Source organism: Arvicanthis niloticus, chromosome 4, assembly GCF_011762505.2.
Source record: "Arvicanthis niloticus isolate mArvNil1 chromosome 4, mArvNil1.pat.X, whole genome shotgun sequence".
Taxonomy (NCBI): Eukaryota; Metazoa; Chordata; class Mammalia; order Rodentia; family Muridae; genus Arvicanthis; species Arvicanthis niloticus.
The window spans coordinates 16,705,005-16,724,424 of record NC_047661.1 but is presented as its reverse complement, the minus strand read 5'-3'; the positions used below and the strand labels follow the sequence as shown (position 1 = coordinate 16,724,424).

General features: G+C 37.2%; 1 protein-coding gene across 1 annotated transcript in view; it reads left to right on the top strand.

Moving 5' to 3' along the window:
* The window catches only part of LOC117707158 (EGF-like and EMI domain-containing protein 1), a 530,582-nt gene that overhangs the window by 398,462 nt on the left and 112,700 nt on the right, over positions 1 to 19,420 (top strand). The gene's annotated exons all lie outside the window — the stretch shown is intronic.

The window sequence follows — 19,420 nt, the reverse complement described above, 5'->3', positions numbered from 1 at the left end:
ACCCTGAAATGTGCTCAGGAGAAATCTTGTGCTCTGGAGGAATATCCCTTCTTTTCCTCAGTCTCTCTACTGTATCTTCACAATTTTTTTCATTTCCTTTGAAAAATATTGTTAAATATTATTCTGATTTTTAAAATTTTTTTTATTTTAAGGGTATATATGCTTTGATAGAATACTTATAAAACATTTTTAAGATTAAAAACACTTACAGGGTGTTTGGCATAATTCTAACACCTCTTTGGATGTTTAATTTTACATAGTAAGATTATGAATTTAAAGAATGGTGGTCTGCTGAGCTTTGATCTACAGATACTGCTTATAAAAGTATGCAAGGCCTGAGGTCAGTAATTCCATTTTGGTCAAGCTTCAAGAATGACATAAATAGCTTGATCATGCTAGTTTTTTTTTTGTCCTGGGAATACTTTTATTCCTGCCCATTGTGTTAAAGCATGTCTTTAACAACATCAACATGTTGATGGCCAAAGTATATGGCTTGAAACTGAAAATGGACCCACAGACAGAGTTATTAATTTTACAGGCTGGCAAGCCAAGGATGGGTAAGATTCTGTACAGAGAGTCTTACCAACCTAAGACATAAGTGCATTGCTTTTGATAATGCATATTCCACTATGAGCAAAGAAGGCATCCTTATCAGAATGACCTAAGACAGACTCAGTCTTGTTTATGAAATAAAAAAGAGGAAGATGTAGAGAATGTCAGGGGCTGCTTGGCAAGAATCTGATATTGACCAAGGACAAGGAAGTGGGCTTCAGGCAGGAATCTGACACTAGGTTAGAACAAGAAAGTAATTTCAGGCAAGAATCTAAATCTTAGGCTAGAACAAAGAAGTAACCTTTAGGCATGAAAATGACTTTGGGCTAGGACAGGGAGTAGGCTCAGATATTTTGGTCATCCTGAAAAGCCCTGAGAAACAATATTCATGGGAGTGATCATGGGACCTTTTTTATTGCCTTGTTTTTCTTTGACTATTTGTGTTTATTGTCTTGCTTGTCCCTTGACTATTTGCATCTATTGTATTGCTAGTTCCTCAACCTAGAACTGACCTTAATACTTGCATGTAATTAAAATGGTATAAAAGCAGATTGGGGGATAAAAAAGAAATGTAAATTTAAAAAGTCCAAAAAATTATTTTCAAAATAATAAAACATTTTAAATAAAAGATGATGTATGACCCCTCATATGTTCATCAACTCCAGAGATGTATTAGTGATAAATAAAACAGTTTTTGACTTTTAAAATTTATTTTATTTCTATTTGTGTGTGTGTGTGTATGTGTGTGTATGTGTGTGTGTGTTGAATATAGATGCCTATGCAGGCTAGAAGAAGGTGTTAAAGCCCGTGCAGCTGGAATTACAGCTCCAGCATATGTGCATAAAACTCAGGTCCTCCAGAAGAGCAGAAAGCACTCTTAGCTCTTGAGCCATTTCCAGGAGAATCTGTGTCACCTTTTAGCTTCTGCAGGCTCCTGAAACTTCTGGTACATATATATACACACAGGTAAATAAAAACACATTAATAAGATTTAAAAAAAGAAAACAAAGTTGCTAAGTTCTTTGTGGCTGTGCATAGAGTTAGGGGCCTACAAATCAAACTTTTGATCTACTATTTGCAAGGAGGCAAGCCACTGGGACACTAAGAACTCTCATGCACATAGATTTGTTAGATTGTTAGGATTGCAAGTAAACAGAAAGTGTGTGGCTTACACAATAGCAGTCTTTGCAGCATGACTCAGTGGTTAAGAGAGTCAAGAATTGACAGGGCCCTACAGTTCTGAAGACACTGTGGGAAGACTTGTTCTAGCTTCTCCCTAAGCCCACCCTGCTACAGTGTGACATAATGTGACATTAGCAATGAATTAATTTCTAACTAACATCACATCTAGTGGGTGTAACCTCATTACTAGCTACTAGCAATAAAGATTTTAGTATTTTAATCGGAACAGGGCATAGTTTAATCAGACTAAGTCTAACCTCCCTGCTTGAAACCAGGAGCTGGCACAGAATTTCTGGAGCTGTGAGGGGGAGGCTTCAGAGTCTCTGGTGATGAAGTAAAGCTAAGCCAGTGTATTAGGGTCCAAGAATTGCTAAGGCAGACCCCAGACTCAAATAGTATGCAGCAGCAATGAATATTTATTCAGCATGCAGGTACTAATCATTCATCAAAATAGCAACCAGGAGAGGAGCTTGCAGGCCCCTGTTTCTGCAGGTCTAAAAAAAATTTTCTAGAAGCGTTAGGTAACCTGTAACACGATTGACTAGGAGTACAGTGATATTAATACATGCTATGTTAGTTCTACCTTTTATTTGGTGAGGCTTTGAACAATTCCAGGAACTGACTCAGCTCCTGCTCTGTTATCTCTTCTGGTCAGATGACCCAGGAATTGACTCAGCTCCAGGCTCATCCTCTCCATGTCAGGGCTATCAATGATTAACGACCCATTGTTAGTAGCTTTCCTTGAGGAGTCCAATTTGTTTTCCTGGGAAGCTGGAAATTTTTTCTTCCCAAGTTTTAGGACCTCTCAAGTGCACCTTCTTCTTTGAAGATTCTGTCTTCATGAGTACCATTTCCAGGAATATATGTTTCTCTGTGTTCTGTGACAAAACTTTTCCTGGGGAGATACAACACACACGTCTCCTCCCCTAGAGAAAAATCTCATGACAGACCAAAGTATAGATTACCACCAAAGTACAACTTTGAGAAATAATGAATTGTATTGGGGTTACTTATAGGAGGAGAAATGACTCAAGAGAACTGTATCAACAAAATTCACCCCAGCATGGGTAAGAGCTCACAAAGATTGGGAACCTAGAGCTTACTGCACAGCTTGTAGGCAGATTATTAGGTTGCAGAATGTCCTTCTCAGTGATTCAGTTTGTCTAAACTTCTTCAGCTAGAGTGTTCTTAGAGTCTTTTTGCAGCTTAGCTTGTCTGAGACACTCAGCTGTCTTCTTTGCTTAATGGCATCAGGAATGGAGGGTAAGAGGAGTTGGGTGGGATGGGAGGGTTTGAAGCTACTTTTGTTGTTTCACTTCTGTTGGAAAGAGCTTCCCTGAAGGATGGGGTGTTTCAATCTTTGGGGAAACTGCTCCACAACACCATGGAGAGCTACCTTTTCTAAGGAGCCCATTTCAGGCAGCTGTAAAAACAGTATAAAGGAAGAAGGTAGTTCAGAAATAAAAAGACTCATCTTCATGCACATTGAATTTAGCAACTAAGATATAGAAAGAAGGGAAAACAGTAGCAAGAACAAGGACTAGAATCTGAGGAGTCAGAAAATCAATGCAGTTTTATCAACAAGCAAATAATAGTAGAAAATACCCTTGAAACAGCATACCATACTATCTGGGACACCCACACTATCTGTCTATCTATCTATCTATCTATCTATCTATCTATCTATCTATCATCTGTCTATCTATGAGAGCAAGAGTCAGATTGGAAGCAAGCACTAGTTGTTGTATTATTTGTAGAGTTGTACTAACATTAATGTTATAGTGTTTAGAACGATGTATCAGCAGTTAAAAGTGCTTTAGGCTTTTGAAGTGGACCTGAGTTTATTGCGAAGCACCAGTAGCAGTCAGCTCATAATTGCCTGTATCCAGGTCTAGGGGTATTGAATCCCCCTCTTCTGACCTCTTTCTCCTTAATTACATGAAATAGACTCATAAAGACACAAACACACACACATACAATACACACACACACACACACAAACACACACAAACACACACACTAAAAACAAAGTCTTTAAAATGATTTTAAAACCCCTTAACCTCTTTGAGAAAAACCTTAAGATATTAAGAATAAAGAGAAGATTCTAAAAATAACAATACCAAAAAGCCAGGTTACTAAGGATGACAGGTGATTTATTACAGTAGAATCTGGGAACACTGACACTAAAATTTGTGAAATGGTGAATGCAATCAATTCTGATAATGTGTGAATTCCATATGAGAAGTTTACAAAAATATAACCCTGCATTCCTCCAGAAGTAATAGTTCTCATTCAGAAATGCTGTTCAGGAACTGTGATGTGTGGGGGCTGTATATGTTTATAAACTTTTGTTCACAGAAAAAAAAGTATTTTTTAAGAGTAAAGTATATATTTACAGCAAGTACACTTTTACATGGCATGTTTAAATAGATCTTCACTTTGCTAACAAAGGAAACCATATGGGTGATGCACTAGCTTACATGCCCTAGTTATCAAACATTATTTGAATACTTTTTGATTTAGGGTTTGTGCATATCCTATATTAGCCCATGTGTGGGGAAGAACCTCTCTGTGAGAAATTGGTTCATGGCAGACATCAATTTAGGGAGAATATTAATTATTGTTTAAAAATTCTTATGTACTTGAGCTTTAAATGAAATTGCCAGAATAAAAAGAACTTGCCATCTTTCTTCAATGGTGCAAACGCCTTAGTTGGCATTTCTTTAGATCGGTATAGTACTCAGACTTCTGTAAAATTCAGGGAGAGGCATTCAGGTAGCTGCTAACAAGAAACAGCTGTTTTCCATGGGAGATCAATCATTATATTCTGTATTCCTTATTCAATAACCTTCTTTTAACATGTCATGTCCTGCTGGAGTAGTTTTCAGGGGGTCTGCCACATAACAGGGCTGGACACAGCTTGAGATTTGAAACAGCAGACCTCCAGCTATAGAAAGGAGTCCAGCATTTTCTTCTCTAATGACTCTGCTAGTATAATAATAATGGGCTTTACAAAGGCAGAGGAAGACTGGAGATGGTACTCTACTTGTGGAGAGAAATTTGCTTGTGTTAAGTTGTGGTGGGGCAGGTCTCTGGAGGATTTTTTTTTTTTTAGCTTACTTTGATGGTCCCAGCTCTTTTGTTGTCAAGTCACCCTTCTCTTCAGGATAGTACCTTCACCTTGGTCAACACTCCTGTAAGTCCCAGTGGTCTTCACTCCATCAAAAGCAGAGTGTGAGAAGGAGCTGATATAAAGGACTTAAAATCTACAGTAATTTCTGGTAGTAAACTCTCCCAGAACTGCATTGACTTTTCATCAGTCTGTCTTTAAGGGGATGTCATACAACCTGACGTGGAAAATAGATCTATTGGCTTTGGGAATATCTGCTTGACACCTAATAATAGTAATAGTAATAATAATAATAATAATAATAATAATAATAATAATAATAATAATAAACATAGTCAAACTAATGGCAAAAATAGAAATTATAATGGAAGGAACCAGCCTAGAATTGAGCATTTAATGGTTTTTCTTTTTGTCTCAAGCTCTGTGATGCGGGGTATGTTATTCTTCCAGGCAATTCTACTGGCTAGACGCACACTGAGCTTCATTCTTGTAGCTCAGTCTGCCAAGGAGCCTAACTTTAGACTTACCTAGAAGATGTTAGAAATAAATGTGACCAGGCATTTTCAGAGACCAAGTATCAGAAACTCACCTGTACTAGAGCCTGGCAATCTTAAAACAATCCCTCCTGATAAACTGACAGGTGTTGAGAGCAACAGGTCTAAAATATGCCCTTAGTGATGGACTGGAAGTTGAGCCATGTTTGTGTTTTGGTTTCAGTGCCTTTTAGGTGTAAGAGTACATGTGAGATTTGCATTGGTTTGTGTTGGAAACAATGGCAAATCTGTAACGAATCCTACATAGCTCTGTGATGGGCTGGCATGGGCCAGAGTGCCAGTTTCGAGGTCTGTGTCATCCATATGCTTTGGGAGTGTTGTGTAAGAAAGTCTTTAGTTCATTTTACCAGACCTCAGTGTTCTGGGGCAGCAAGATCAGTTTGCACTGATGGTCTTGTGTTAGTGAACCAGAGGGTTTTTTTTTTTTTTAACTCCAGTTTCTGCTTTGTAGACATAATTTACTGTGCTTGCATCTTGATTACTTAGGTATGTGTGGAGGAGGGATGGATAGTGGGAAGAAAGGAACATGTATTTAATGTAGGTATTCCAGGGGTCACAAATCAAAGTAATCCAACAGACTGGGAAAATTGTGAACATAAGCATTAGAAACCAATTCAAAGCAGCAAGAGAAGCTACTTCATAAAGAAAATCAAAACAAGTGCACCTCTCCTGTGTTAGCTAGATTTCTGTAGCTATAACAAAATTACTGAAATTAGATATTGAAAGGTTGGGTTTGTATTTTCACTTTAGTTTGTTCACAGTTTTGAAGTTGTAGTCTATGACTAGTTGCCCAGATAATTTGGTCCTATGCCAAATCGTGGAATGGCAGAGAACACCATTCAACTTAATGGCAGGAAGCAAAGAAAACTAAGAAGGGCCAGTGTCCTACAAACCCCTTCAAAGGCACACCTCCAGTGTCTTAAGGACTTTCACTAATGTGTAATTCTTCAGAGGTTCCAGGTCATATGGGCTTTGAGGTAGCTGATGTACAGATCCTAAGTCAGGGTCACTGGGTTGGAAGTTGAAGACCTGGGCTCAAGTGTCCTCTATATCATTGTGTGTCAGCCTCCTGAGATGATTTTTCCCCTTTAATCTGGTAAGATTAGAAAATAAAAATATATACAATGTAAAAGTATTTATTATATATAGCATTGTTTCTTAAAATTTCCATATCTTGGGGGCTTGGGAGGTGACTCATTTGGTAAAGCGTCTGCCGCATAATAATAATGAAGACCTGAATTTGGATCCCCTCTACCATATATAGAACCAGAGTGGCTGTACTTGTACCTGTCTAAACTCAGTGCTGGGGAGACAGAGAGGAACCAGCCTGATGTTGACCTCTGGCCTCTACACACACATGCACATATAAACACTCTCACACACAACACATGTACACTATAATACACTCATACACACACACACACATGCACAGACAACACACACACTGAACACACACACACACAAACACATACACTAAACAAAAAAAGAAACCCTCCATAGACCTAAGAGTCATGCATTTTTTTAAACTCCAGTCCCTGTTTTGTAGACAAAATTCACTGCTTAATTTAAATTTTAGTGTTTAACCAAAGCTATATGACAAAATAGCCATACTGATAAAATTATTACTGAAGTTAGAAATACAACTTACAGAAGGTGAGGCAAGATGGCAGAAAGAGTGATGAAGACTGAGCCTTTTGAGTAAGGCAGATTTGTGACAGTGGACAGCACAAAAGGATTACAAGTTTGCAAGAGTAAAATTATCCAACTCAACCGAAGCAGAAGACATCGACTAGGGGCAGGGGCAGACAAGGATGCTGTGTGTACCCCTGAACACTCTAGACACTTGCTTGGGAAGGTCGTATTTAGCTGTTTGTACTTGGATAAACCACAAGTACCCTAGGAAAATATCGAATGTGAACCAATGCATTAAATTGACTCATTTCTTTTATTTACTAGTAGTACATTTGCTAATTACCATCCCTGAACTAGAACAGTAAAACAGGCTGTCTGTGAAAGTACTGCAAACATGGAAGAAGTGTAGGCACGTTTTATTAGCATTATTGTATCCAGGTTGATAAGGAAAGGTGCAATACAACCCAAATGATTAGTGTAATCAAGTCCTTTATGAATTTTTCATTAAATCTTCAATAACATGCAAATCGTAGTGTGCCGACTTAAGGAATATTAGTCAAATGAACTATTTGTGGCCTGAGTGATTGGGTAGTATCTTTAGATCCAGCAATCAGTTAGCAAACCTCTGCTGATAAAAATTTTATGGTCATACCAAGACAACATTGGTATCTCTGCAGAGATTTTATTTTAAAGCTTCTAAGCCTTCTAGAACTATCAATGAACAGAATTATTTAAGTGTATAGATTCTTCTAATTTAATAGTATGTAAAATAGAATTGTATATTCCAGTAGTGGTATATTTTTTGTTGCCATGGCTCTAGACATCTGGAGCACAAAAAAGAGCTTCTCTGGGTCTGAAGATATACTTCTCATTAAAACAGTCACCTTATTCCAGGTACTTTTCCTTTCTCTACTCAATAAGATACTTGTATTGGACACTGCAAGCCTAAATATCCAGAAGGAAATTTTGTTGTACTCTAGAGTGTGGAGAGAATTCAAGAGTTCATTAGAAAGAGACAGAGGCAGAAGTAACCTGGGGAGGAGGTCAAGAGAATTTTCTGGGATGCTAAGGAGGGCATGAGCATGCTGGTAGGTCTTAGGAGAGTGAGTGCATGTCCCACAGCTATACAATGCAGAAAGACTGACAGACCCACAAGGATGTGGCCTCTAAATGGGAAGGCTCAACAATGTGTAGCATATAGAGAGATCTTGAGAAGTCTCCATATGAGTTAATCCTACAAATTAAAGCACAGTGTGCTTCTTTCTCCAACCAAGAGCTGGATGGATGGCTGGGAAGATAGCTCAGTTGGTAAAGTGCTTGCTGTACAAGCATGGGGGCCTGTAGTTGGTCCCTAGCAGCCATGTCCCAGCGGCACATACTTAGAAGGCCAGTGCTAGAGAGATGGAACAGTAGGGTACTTGATAATAACTGGTCAGTGATGACTGGCCTTGTTCCAAAAAAATAAGGTGAGGTGAATAGCATCTGAGGAAAAATGTCCAGCATTGACCTCTAATATTCATAGTAACACATAAACACACACACACACACACACACACACACACACACACACACACACACACAATTTCTTCTTAAATGGAAATCTAAACAGATTACATTTTACTTAAATAAAACAAATCCCACCATTTGTCATGTCTTATTAAATTTGACATTTATTCGCCCTGTGATGTGAAATACCAGGTCTGTATAACATGAACACAAACACCTCTCTTGGCTCTTTAAGCAAGATAAATTTAACTAGCTAGGAACCTCACATGCATGTGTTACCTTTATAGACTAATGAAGCATGACACTGCTATTTAGAATACTATCTGCTGTGTTTATGTTTTCTATCCTCTCCCTTAATGTTATTTCTTATTGTTATAGTTGAGCAGACTTATGCTTTAGTATTGATCTACTACTCTTCTTGTGTAGCTGAGGAATTTAAGGCAAGAACTTTCACTATAAGCATAAAATCAGTCAAATATTACTTAGTGCTTTTGAAGATATAAAATGATAAAAATATTTATGATATATAATTTAGAATCATCAGAATATAGATTTGCATAGTGTGGTCTCAAGTGTTTAATAAAGATAAAATGAAGCTCATATAATATAGGAGACCTGGCTAGTGTGTTTTATTTTATTTTAGTTCTGAAAATAATAATGGAGATGATTCCTTCTAAGGGTGCCTTGAAGAAAGAGACAAGGAAATAGAGGAATGACTCAGCTCTTATCAAGTGCCTGTGAGACAGATGTGTTTACAGAGAGATTGAAAAATAAAGCAGGAAGTGGGGTGGACATGAAGAAAGAGAGACAGACGGAAGCAGAGGGACAGAATTCCACAAATGTGGAAATACAGACACAGGTCAGATATGTGAAGAGAAGTGCACCAGATGTCAGCACCAATGCTTTTCTCATGGTGGCTACATGGGGCATTTAATTTCTCTTTAAAAATGAGTTGCACAATTATCCACCTTGTCAACAATGGTGCTGTGTTGTTTTGCAGTTCTAAAAATACACAAGATGTTTTATACATGAGCCAATCTTAAATAAGCACAGGGCAAGCACCTACTTTGTTAGTTTAAGAAACTCATGTAAACTACAGTTTCTAAAACTCTGATATCTAGGTAGCTAGCCAGCTGTGTGTACAGAGACAGGAATACCATACCATCCTCATGGGAAATGAATGCTGATTTGTGACATATTTATAAAGAATTTTGGTCTGGCCTCTGTGAATGATACTAGGTTGTTTTTTAAAAAAAAAAGTACAGAGTCTATGTAAGCATAGGGCATAGGAAATGGCTTTCAGATGATAATGGCAAATGTGTCGTTCCTTTTGATCATGTCCTAAAATCAACTGTGTTGTCTTATCTTCTGTTCTCTCTTCCTACTTGGAGTTCCTTGAATAAAGTATTTGAATAGTAGGTACATTTTAAAATGAGGGCTTTCTACCAAGGGCAACAGAATCCAACAACTCCAGCCATCTTTATCTTTCATTTAGGGGAAGGTGGAAAGTGAATTAACCCTTTCTGTTCAACTTTAATATTTCAGGTGCTGAATATATGAAAAGACTCTTTGTTTCTATTCCCTAAGGAGGTTGTCAGGGTTTTCAATAAAGTATTTTAAGAGGTTGGCTAATGAGCACTCTAAACTCTAGTCATTTTAATTTTTTTAAATGTAGACATCAGAAAGAGACCTATGTAAAAGGCACATATTAATAGAATAATACTAATTAGACATACTTAAAGAACCTGAAGTAAAAGAAAGATTTAAAAATTGACAAATCAACCAGAAGTATGAAAATTAATTTTTCAAGATGTAAATCTTTAAAATAATCACATGGAATATGACAAATACATTAATGTTTTCAGAGGTTAAAAGAGTAAACTCCCACCATATCAAAATCTCAATTGCTATTTTTATTTTGTGTTTATAAGTGATTTAATTGACCAACTTTACTAGAGAAATCTCCATTTCTACTTGATTTGAAAAATAAAAAAGTTCTTGCATTTTATGAGTTTGGTGTGTGCATTTTTTTTTTTCAAAACGCAGTAGCATTTTAAATATTCAATTCATTCTTCATAAAAAAAAGGTTCTCAAGATGGCTAGTTGGAAGATTCTAAGGGTTCAATGATGATGTTTTAATAATGGGTGATTTGAACTGTTCTCACAGTACCTGGGAAGCCACTCACAAAAATATAAGAGTCATACTTCAATGTAAAACTATTTAATAGTGACTTGAGGTGTTTGGGACCGCAAAATATTTGAGAACAATTAAATCTGTAAAACTGTACTGTTAGATTTTTAAAAGGAAAGAAATAGCAATAAATGTTAGAATGTAAGGCAATCCATTTCAGGAACCCCTTCCTATTCTAGAGAGCTGTTGTGCTATTTGCAATAAAACCACACTTGTCTCAAATGGTATACTTTTCAAGCAAGTCTGCAGAGTGTAACTTTTTGCCCTCACTGTCAGTGTCAATTCAAGACTTTTGTGAAAATAATATTCTGAATTAATCAGAATAAGGGTTGAAGCTTAACAGCAGATAATTTATATAGAAACAATTATCAGCTACTTTAGCAAAACAAACATGTCTAATAAAACCTTCTTTTGTTTTGGATGATAAATAAATAATTACACAATTTAAGCAAGGTTGTCGTTCCAAATGGTGCGGGCAAACTGAGAAGTTAAAATGCATGCACAAGCCAGGCTTGATGGTACAATCCTGTCACTCCAGCACAGGGAAGCTGAGGGAGGCAGTGGTTCAGGACTGCCTTAGGGCTACATAATGAACTGCCATCTTATGCAAGCAAACAGGAAAAAGAGCACATTTGTAACTTATAAATTTGGGTGAGTCTCTTCAAGTAATTCATCTTAAAAAGTATTAGTAAATACATTCTAAGTTTCTCCCTGATAGAAGCTTCCACATAACCTTATGCATGACACTAGTAATTATCTTCAGCTGACTATTCTATGGTAACAGTTTATATATACTTTTTTGTTTAAAAAACATGTGCAAATTAATATACAGAAAAAAGGTGCTTTTCTACTTATTGATTTCTGGAATGTTTGGCTACAGATTTGTCATTCTTCTGCTGTGGATCTTTGTCTGTTTCAGTCCAGAGGGGACTGACTGTCTAAACTCTTCCCTTATTTTTTTAATTGGATATTTTATTTACATTTCAGATGCCATCCCCTTTCCCCATCCCCCCTCCCCCAAGAAAACACCTATCCCATGCCCTGTTTTCCTTTTTGCTTTTATACACTTTTTAAAAATGTTAATCAAAGGCTTTATAAGTTTGGTAATGCTCAATCAGAAGTGTAACCCAATACCCAACCTAGATATATCAACTATCTTTGACTGGTGGAGACATGTGAACATCTGCCTCGATATCCCCCCTTTCTCTCTCTTTCTCTCTCATCACCTAGCTTCTCCTCTCCTTCTTCTCCTCCTCTCCTTACTCCTTCTCTTCCTCTTGGTACTCCTCCCATCTTAGCTCCTCCTACATATCACCCTTCCTGTAAAAATAAAACTTTTCTCTCAAAATACAATTAGAGCATAATTATGCCAATTTGTACCAGTGAGGTACAAGATAGTCCGAATACCCAGTCGATCATTTTGTTGACTAACCAGAACCTCTGTCATCTCTCCTAACTAAAACACTTAATTCTGAACCTGGCTTTTCCTTGGCTTTAGAATGAATGTCAGCTGAAAACCATCCACTCAAATGTTTTCTCTCAAGGTAAATAGCCAGGATTGGCTATGAGACTCTAAGTTTTCAACCCCGTCAGAAATCCAGAATGGCTGAGTTAACTAAAATTATGGGAAGCACAAAGCATAGCTTCTAAAACTTAGCCAATTTATAGAGACCGCTGAACACCTGGACACTCCCTATACTATAAAACGTTGGAGCTTCTGATCTTCAGCCTTCTGGCCCAGGATCATCTGACAGACCTTAGTGCTGCAGAATTATTAAGGGCTGATTACTCTGTCTAGGCAGATATAATCAGTCGACTATTCTGCAAGTGTGTCCTTTTCTGGACAGTAATTTGTCTGTAGATGGAAAGAGGCAATTCTTGCCTAGTGGCTGTCTCACCACAACTGGTGTAACTCCAAAGATGCTCGATTTCTTCTTAGAATCTAAGACAGGAAGCTGTCAGGAGCAGACAGGTCTCTAATCAAAATGAACATTACTACAGCAATGTTTTTAACATCAATTCTGTGGACTTCTCATGTTTTGAAAACCAACTATCCATGTAAGGTAATCTTGACTATTGTCTGTTAATTCCACTCAGCTATTTCTAAATAAAACATAGAATATACCCTAACAATAGACTCCAAGCCATGAATTTGCTATAATCCCTTAACTCACAGGCTAACCATCTCAAATCTGTTAAAAAAGTTAAAGAAGAACTGTGTCTAAGCCTTGTATTCCTAAATGTGTTATACAGGCACAATGCCTATAAGAGTATCAATATTCATCTCACTTTTATATCAATAAGAAGCTCGTACCAATGAAAACCTTAAATTTGAAATAAAAGTAAATTTGTACCATTTAAGAAATTATAACTTCATCTTGATAATAATTGTACAGATTTCTACCAATAGGTTATGGCTATACAATAAATCCTAGCTAATCCTCCTTATTCCCATAAAACCACTACTTTTCCCTAGAAAGACAGCCCAGTATTTACCACCTTAGTCCCCAAGCCCAGGGAATAGGGGTGCTGACTCTTCATTAACTTCTTCAAGCTGATTACCGGCGTTGAGATATTAGAAGAGGGGTGGGGGGAAGAATGAATTGATAAGCCTCTGACACTGTGTCTTCACTGCATCCAAATGGAATTCCAGGACCTCAGAGGTTTGAGCAGGTTGCTTGATGAATAGATACACCAAGGCTGTGTATTCTGCAATATATAATTCTCAAAACAAATTTTAGTATCAAGATAATTTTTTTAGAGGGCTGACATTTTATTAAAGATGTTGGTTCTAACAGCTTTTCTTTTTTCCCTTCTTTTATTAGATATAATATTTACATTTCAAATTTTATCCCCTTACCCCATTCCCCCCACCACCCAGTAACCCCTTATCCCATCCCTCCTTCTCCTGCTTCTATGAGGGTGTGCACCCACCTACCCCCCACTCCCACCTCCCCACCCTCAGATTCCCCCCACACTCAGTGTTCAGCCTTCATGGGACCAAAGATCTCCTCTCCCACCACCTAAACAGTCCCATAACCCCTAAAGAAATGGAAGCAGTCATTAAAAGTCTCCCCACCAAAAAAAGTCCAGGACTGGACAGTTTTAGTGCAGAATTCTATCAGACCTTCAATATCAGACCTTCAAGGAAGACCTAATACCAATTCTCTTCAAGCTATTCCATCAAATAAAAACAGAAGGAACACTACCCAATTTGTTCTATGAAGCTACAATTATGCTTATACCTAAACCTCACAAAGACCCAACAAAGAAAGAGAACTACAGACCAATCTCTCTTATGAATATTGATGCAAAAATATTCAATAAAATTCTCGCAAAGCGAATCCAAGAACACATCAAAACAATTATTCATCATGATCAAGTAGGCTTTATCCCAGGAATGCAGGGATGGTTCAATAGTCAGAAATCCATCAATGTAATCCACTACATAAACTCAAAGAAAAAAACCACATGGTCATCTCACTAAGACGCCGAGAAAGCATTTGACAAAATTCAACATCTCTTCATGCTAAAAGTCTTGGAAAGATCAGGAATTCAAGGCACATACCTAAACATAGTAAAAGCAATATACAGCAAGCCAGTAGACAACATCAAACTAAATGGAAACTTGAAGCAATCACACTAAGATCAGGGACTAGACAAGGCTGCCCACTCTCACCTTACCTAGTTAATATAGTACTGGAAGTCCTAGCCAGAGCAATTAAACAACAAAAGGAAGTCAAAGGGATACAAATAGGAAAGGAAAAAACCCAAATTTCACTATTTGCAGATGATATGATAGTATACTTAAGTGACCCTAAAACTCCCACCAGAGAACTCCTAAACCTGATAAACAACTTTAGCAAAGTGGCTGGATATAAAATCAACTCAAATAAATCAGTAGCCTTCCTCTACTCAAAGGATAAACAGGTTGAGAAAGAAATCAGGGAAATGACACCCTTCACAATAGCCACAAATAAAATAAAACTCTTCCCTTATAATCTCTCCATTTATGTTCGACATTTGATTATTTTACTTACATTTACTAAGTATGCAGCCCATTCCCAAACTTTTATCTCTTTTTCTTATTTTTAGTTAATTAATTAATTAATTTACTATACATGCTGACCATTGTTTCCTCTCCCTCCTCTCTTTTCTATTCCAATGTACCCCATCCAACACTAATCCCTTTTTCTTCATAAAAGGTGAGGCCTCCCATGAATATCAAGTAGCTTTAGGATATCAAATTGCAGTAAGTCTAATCATAGCTTCTCCTATTAAGGGTTAGAGGAAATGGTCCCATAGGCAGGAAACAGTCAGAGAAAACCTCTACTCCTGTTGTTAGGAGTTTTACATGAAGACCAAACTATATAACTATTACTTATGAGTATAGGGGCTAGGTCTGTCCCATACATGTTTGGCAGTTTAGTCCATGTGAGTCCATGTGGGTCCATGTTAGCTGATTGGGTTGGTTTTCTTGTGGCTCCTTTACCCCTCTGGCTTTTATAATCCTTCCTCACTGTCTTCTGCAGGATTCCCCAAGCTACACCTAATGTTTGGCTATAGGTCTCTGAATCTGTTTCCAGTAGTTGTTGTGTGAAGCCTCTTTGATGACAGTTATTCTCTGCATGAATACCAGAATATCATTAACAGTGTCTAGAGTTGACTCCCTCCCATGGTATGGGTCTCAAGCTGGATCAGTAAATGGTTGGCCATTCCTTCAATTTCTGCTCCATCTTTACCCATGTACATCTTTACCATGTAGTCAGGAAAAGTTGTAGGTTGAAGGTTTTCTGGCTGGGTTGGTGTCCATATCCTTCACTTGGAAGTCTTGTCTGGTTACAGGAGATGGCCAGTTTGATCTCCATAAACTCCATTGCTAGGAGTTTTAGCTAGAATCATCCTAGTATATTCCTAGGAATGTCCATTGTCATAGGTCTCTAGCACCTCCAAGAGGTACACCCCTCAATGATTCCAGTTCTCTCTCCCAGTTCTTGCTTATGTCTACCCTACACTCAATCCCTTCGGTTCACCTCTTCATCCACCATCTCACTCAGTTCCATTCCTCAATCCACTCCTGAAGTCTACTCTCTTTCCTCTTCTCAGTGAGACTTAAGCATACCACTTAGGCTCTCCTTGTTAATTATTTTCTTTGGGTCTGTGGATTGTAACATGATTAACCTCTACTTTAATGGCTAATATCAACTTATAAGTGAATACATACCACATTTGTCTTTCTGGGTCTAGATTATTTCACTCAGAATGATCTTTTCTAGTTCCATCCATTTACTTGCAAATTTTATGATGTCATTGTTTTCAATAGCCAAGGAATATTCCATTGTGTAAATGGACCATATTTTCTTTATTCATTCTTCATGTGAGGGACATTGAGGTTGTTCCCAGTTCCTGGCTATTACAAATGAAATTTTAGGAACATATTTGAGCACGTGTCCATGTGGTATGGTAGAACATTGTGTGTATGCCCAGTTTTTGTAACACAGGTCTTTCACTTGCTTGGTTAGAGTAATGCTAAGGTATTTTATAGTATTTGTAGCTATTGTAAAGGGTATTGTTTCCCAAATTTCTTTCTCAGTCAATTTATTGTTTATATATAGAAGGGATACTGAGTTTTTGAGTTAATTTTATATCCAGCTATTTTGCTGAAGGTGTTTATCAGCTCTGGGAGTTTTCTGATAGAATGTTAGGGTCACTTATGGATATTATCATATCATTTGAAAATATCAATACTTTGATTTATTTCTTACCAATTTGCATCCCTTTTATATCATTTAGGACATAAAGCTCTAGCTAAAACTTCACGTACTATGTTGAATAGATATGAAAAGTGGATATGCTTGTCTTCTTGATTTTAGTGAAATAGATTTAATTTGATAGTGGCTATTCGCTTGTTATATTTTGCCTTTATTCTGTTGATGTATGTGCCTTGTATCCCTGATCTCTCCAAGACTTTCCTTATGAATGGGTGTTAGATTTGGTCAAAGGCTTTTTCAACATCTAATAAGATGATCATGTGGTTTGTTTCTTTCAGTTTGTTTATAAGGTGGATTATATTGATGGTTTATCATATGTTGAACTAGCTTTGCATCTCTGGGAAGTAGCCTACTTGTTCAAGGAAAATGACACTTTTGATATATTCTTAGATTCAGTTTGCATGTATTTTCTGAGTACTTTTGCATCAATGCTATTCATAAGAGAAATTGGTCTGGGATTCTCTATATTTATGTGGTTTTGGTATCATGGTGACTGTAGCCTCATAAAACAAATTTGGCAATTTTCTTTTTGTTTTGTGGAATAGTTTGAGGAGTATTAGTATTAGCTCTTTTGTTTAAAAAAAGGCTGGTAGAATTCTTGGTAAAACCAAATGGTTCAGGGATTTTTTGGTTGGGAGATTTTTTTTCTCATTTCCATAAGCTTTATTTTCTATTTTTCATTGGTTATTTTATTTATTTACATTTCAAATGTTATTTCCTCTTCCCAGTTTCCCTTTCACAAACCTCTTATCCAAACCCCCTCCCCTTGCTTCTATGAGGGTGCTCCTCCACCCACCCACTCCCTTCTCCCTGCCCTAGCATTCCCCTATGCTAAGGCATCAAGCCTCCACAGGACCAAGGGCCTCCCTTCTCATTGATGCCTGACAAAGCCAGGCCTCATGGCTGGAGCCACGAGTCAATCCATGTGTACTATTTGGTTGATGGTTTAGCCCTTGGGTACTCTGGGGGTTCAGGTTTGTTGATATTGTTGTTCTTCCTATCAGGTTGCAAACCCTTTCAGCTCCTTCAGTTCTTCCCCTAACTCCTCTGTTGGGGTCCCCATGCTATATCCTATGGTTGGCTGCAAGCATCCACATCTGTATTGGTCAGGCTCTGGCAAAGCCTCTCAGGAGACAGCTATATGAGGCTCCTGTCCGCAAGCCCTTCTTGGCATCTACAATAGTGTTTGTGTTTGGTCGCTGTATCTGTGATGAATCCCCAGGTGGGACAGCCTCTGGATGGCCTTTCCTTTAGTTAAGGCTTATAGGACTATTTATATTTTATCTTATTTGGTTCTGTTTTAACTTTGGTCAGTACTATCTATCAATGAAGAAATTATCCATTTCTTTCATATTTTCCAATTTTGTGGAGTATAGGTTTTTGAAGTAAAACCTAAAGATTCATTGGATTTCTTCAATGTCTGTTGTTATGTTCCCCTTTTTATTGTTTACTTTGTTAATTCGGGTATTCTCTTTCTGCATTTCAGTTAGGTTGACTAAGGTTTTGTTTATCTTGTTAATTTTCTCAAAGATCCAACTCTTGGTTTCATTGATTTTTTTGAATTTTCTTTTTGTTCTAATTTATTGAATTCATCCCTGAGTTTGATTATTTTCTGCTGTCTAAATCTCTTGGGTGTGTTTCTTCCTGTTTGTTTTAGAGTTTTCAGGTGTGTTTTTAAGTCACTAGTATGAGATCTTTCCAATTTTTTTATGAAGGCACTTAGTACTGTGAACTTTCTTTTTAGCACTGCTTCCATTTTGTTCAGTAAGTGTGGGTATATAATGCATTCATTTTCATTGAATTCTAGAAAATCTTTAATTTTTTGTTTCTTCCTTGACTAAGGTATCATTGAGTAGAGAGTAGTTGTTCACTTTCCATGAGTTTGTAGTCTCTCTGTTGTTTCTGTTGTTGTTGACATCCAATGTCAATTTGAGGTAATGTGATAAGTTATAGGGGATTATATCAATTTCCTTGTACCTATTGAAACTTGCTTTGTGACTGAGTATATGATCAATTTCAAAGAAAGTTCTGTATGGTTCCGGGAAGGAGGAATACTCTTTTCTGTCTGGGTGAAATGTTCTGTAGATATCAGTTAGATCAATTTAATGTTTGTCTATTTATCTATTTAATTCCAGTCAAGATGACCTGTCTTTGGTGAGAGTGGGATGTTGAAGTCTCCCACAGTTAATGTGTGAGATTTTATGTTATTTATGCTTTAGTATTGTTACCACATTTATGAAAATGTGGGCGCACTTGCATTTGGGGTATAGTTGTTCATAACTGAGGCAACATTTTGGTGAAATTTTCATTTGGTGAATATGAAGTGTCCTTTCCCATATCTTTTTATTAATTTTGGTTAAAGGTTTATTTTAGTAGTTATTTGAATGGCTACTCCAGCTTGTTCTTGGGTCCATTTGCTAAGAAAATCTTTTTCTAGACCTTTACACCAGGTAATTTCTATTATTTGATATTGAGATGTGTTTTGCACCCATTCTTGTAGCTTGTATCCTTTTATTGGGAAATTGAGTCCACTGATGTTGAGAAATATTAATGAACAATAATTGTTCCTGTTATGTTGATGTTGGTGGTAATGTGTGTGTGTTTCCTTTCTTTTTGTTTTTGCTGGTGTAAAATTATTTATTTTCTGTGTTTTATTAGGTGTAGTTAACCTTGCATTAGAATTTTCCTTCTAGTATTTTCTGGAGGGTTAGATTTATGGACAAATATTCTTTTTTGTTTTGGGGGGGGGGTTGTTTGTTTTTTTGTTTTGTTTTTTTTTTGTTGTTTGTTTGGTTTTTTGTTTGTTTTTCAAGACAGGGTTTCTCTGTGTCCCGGATGTCCTGTAACTCACTCTGTAGACCAGGCTGGCCTCAAACTCAGAAATCCGCCTGTCTCTGCCTCC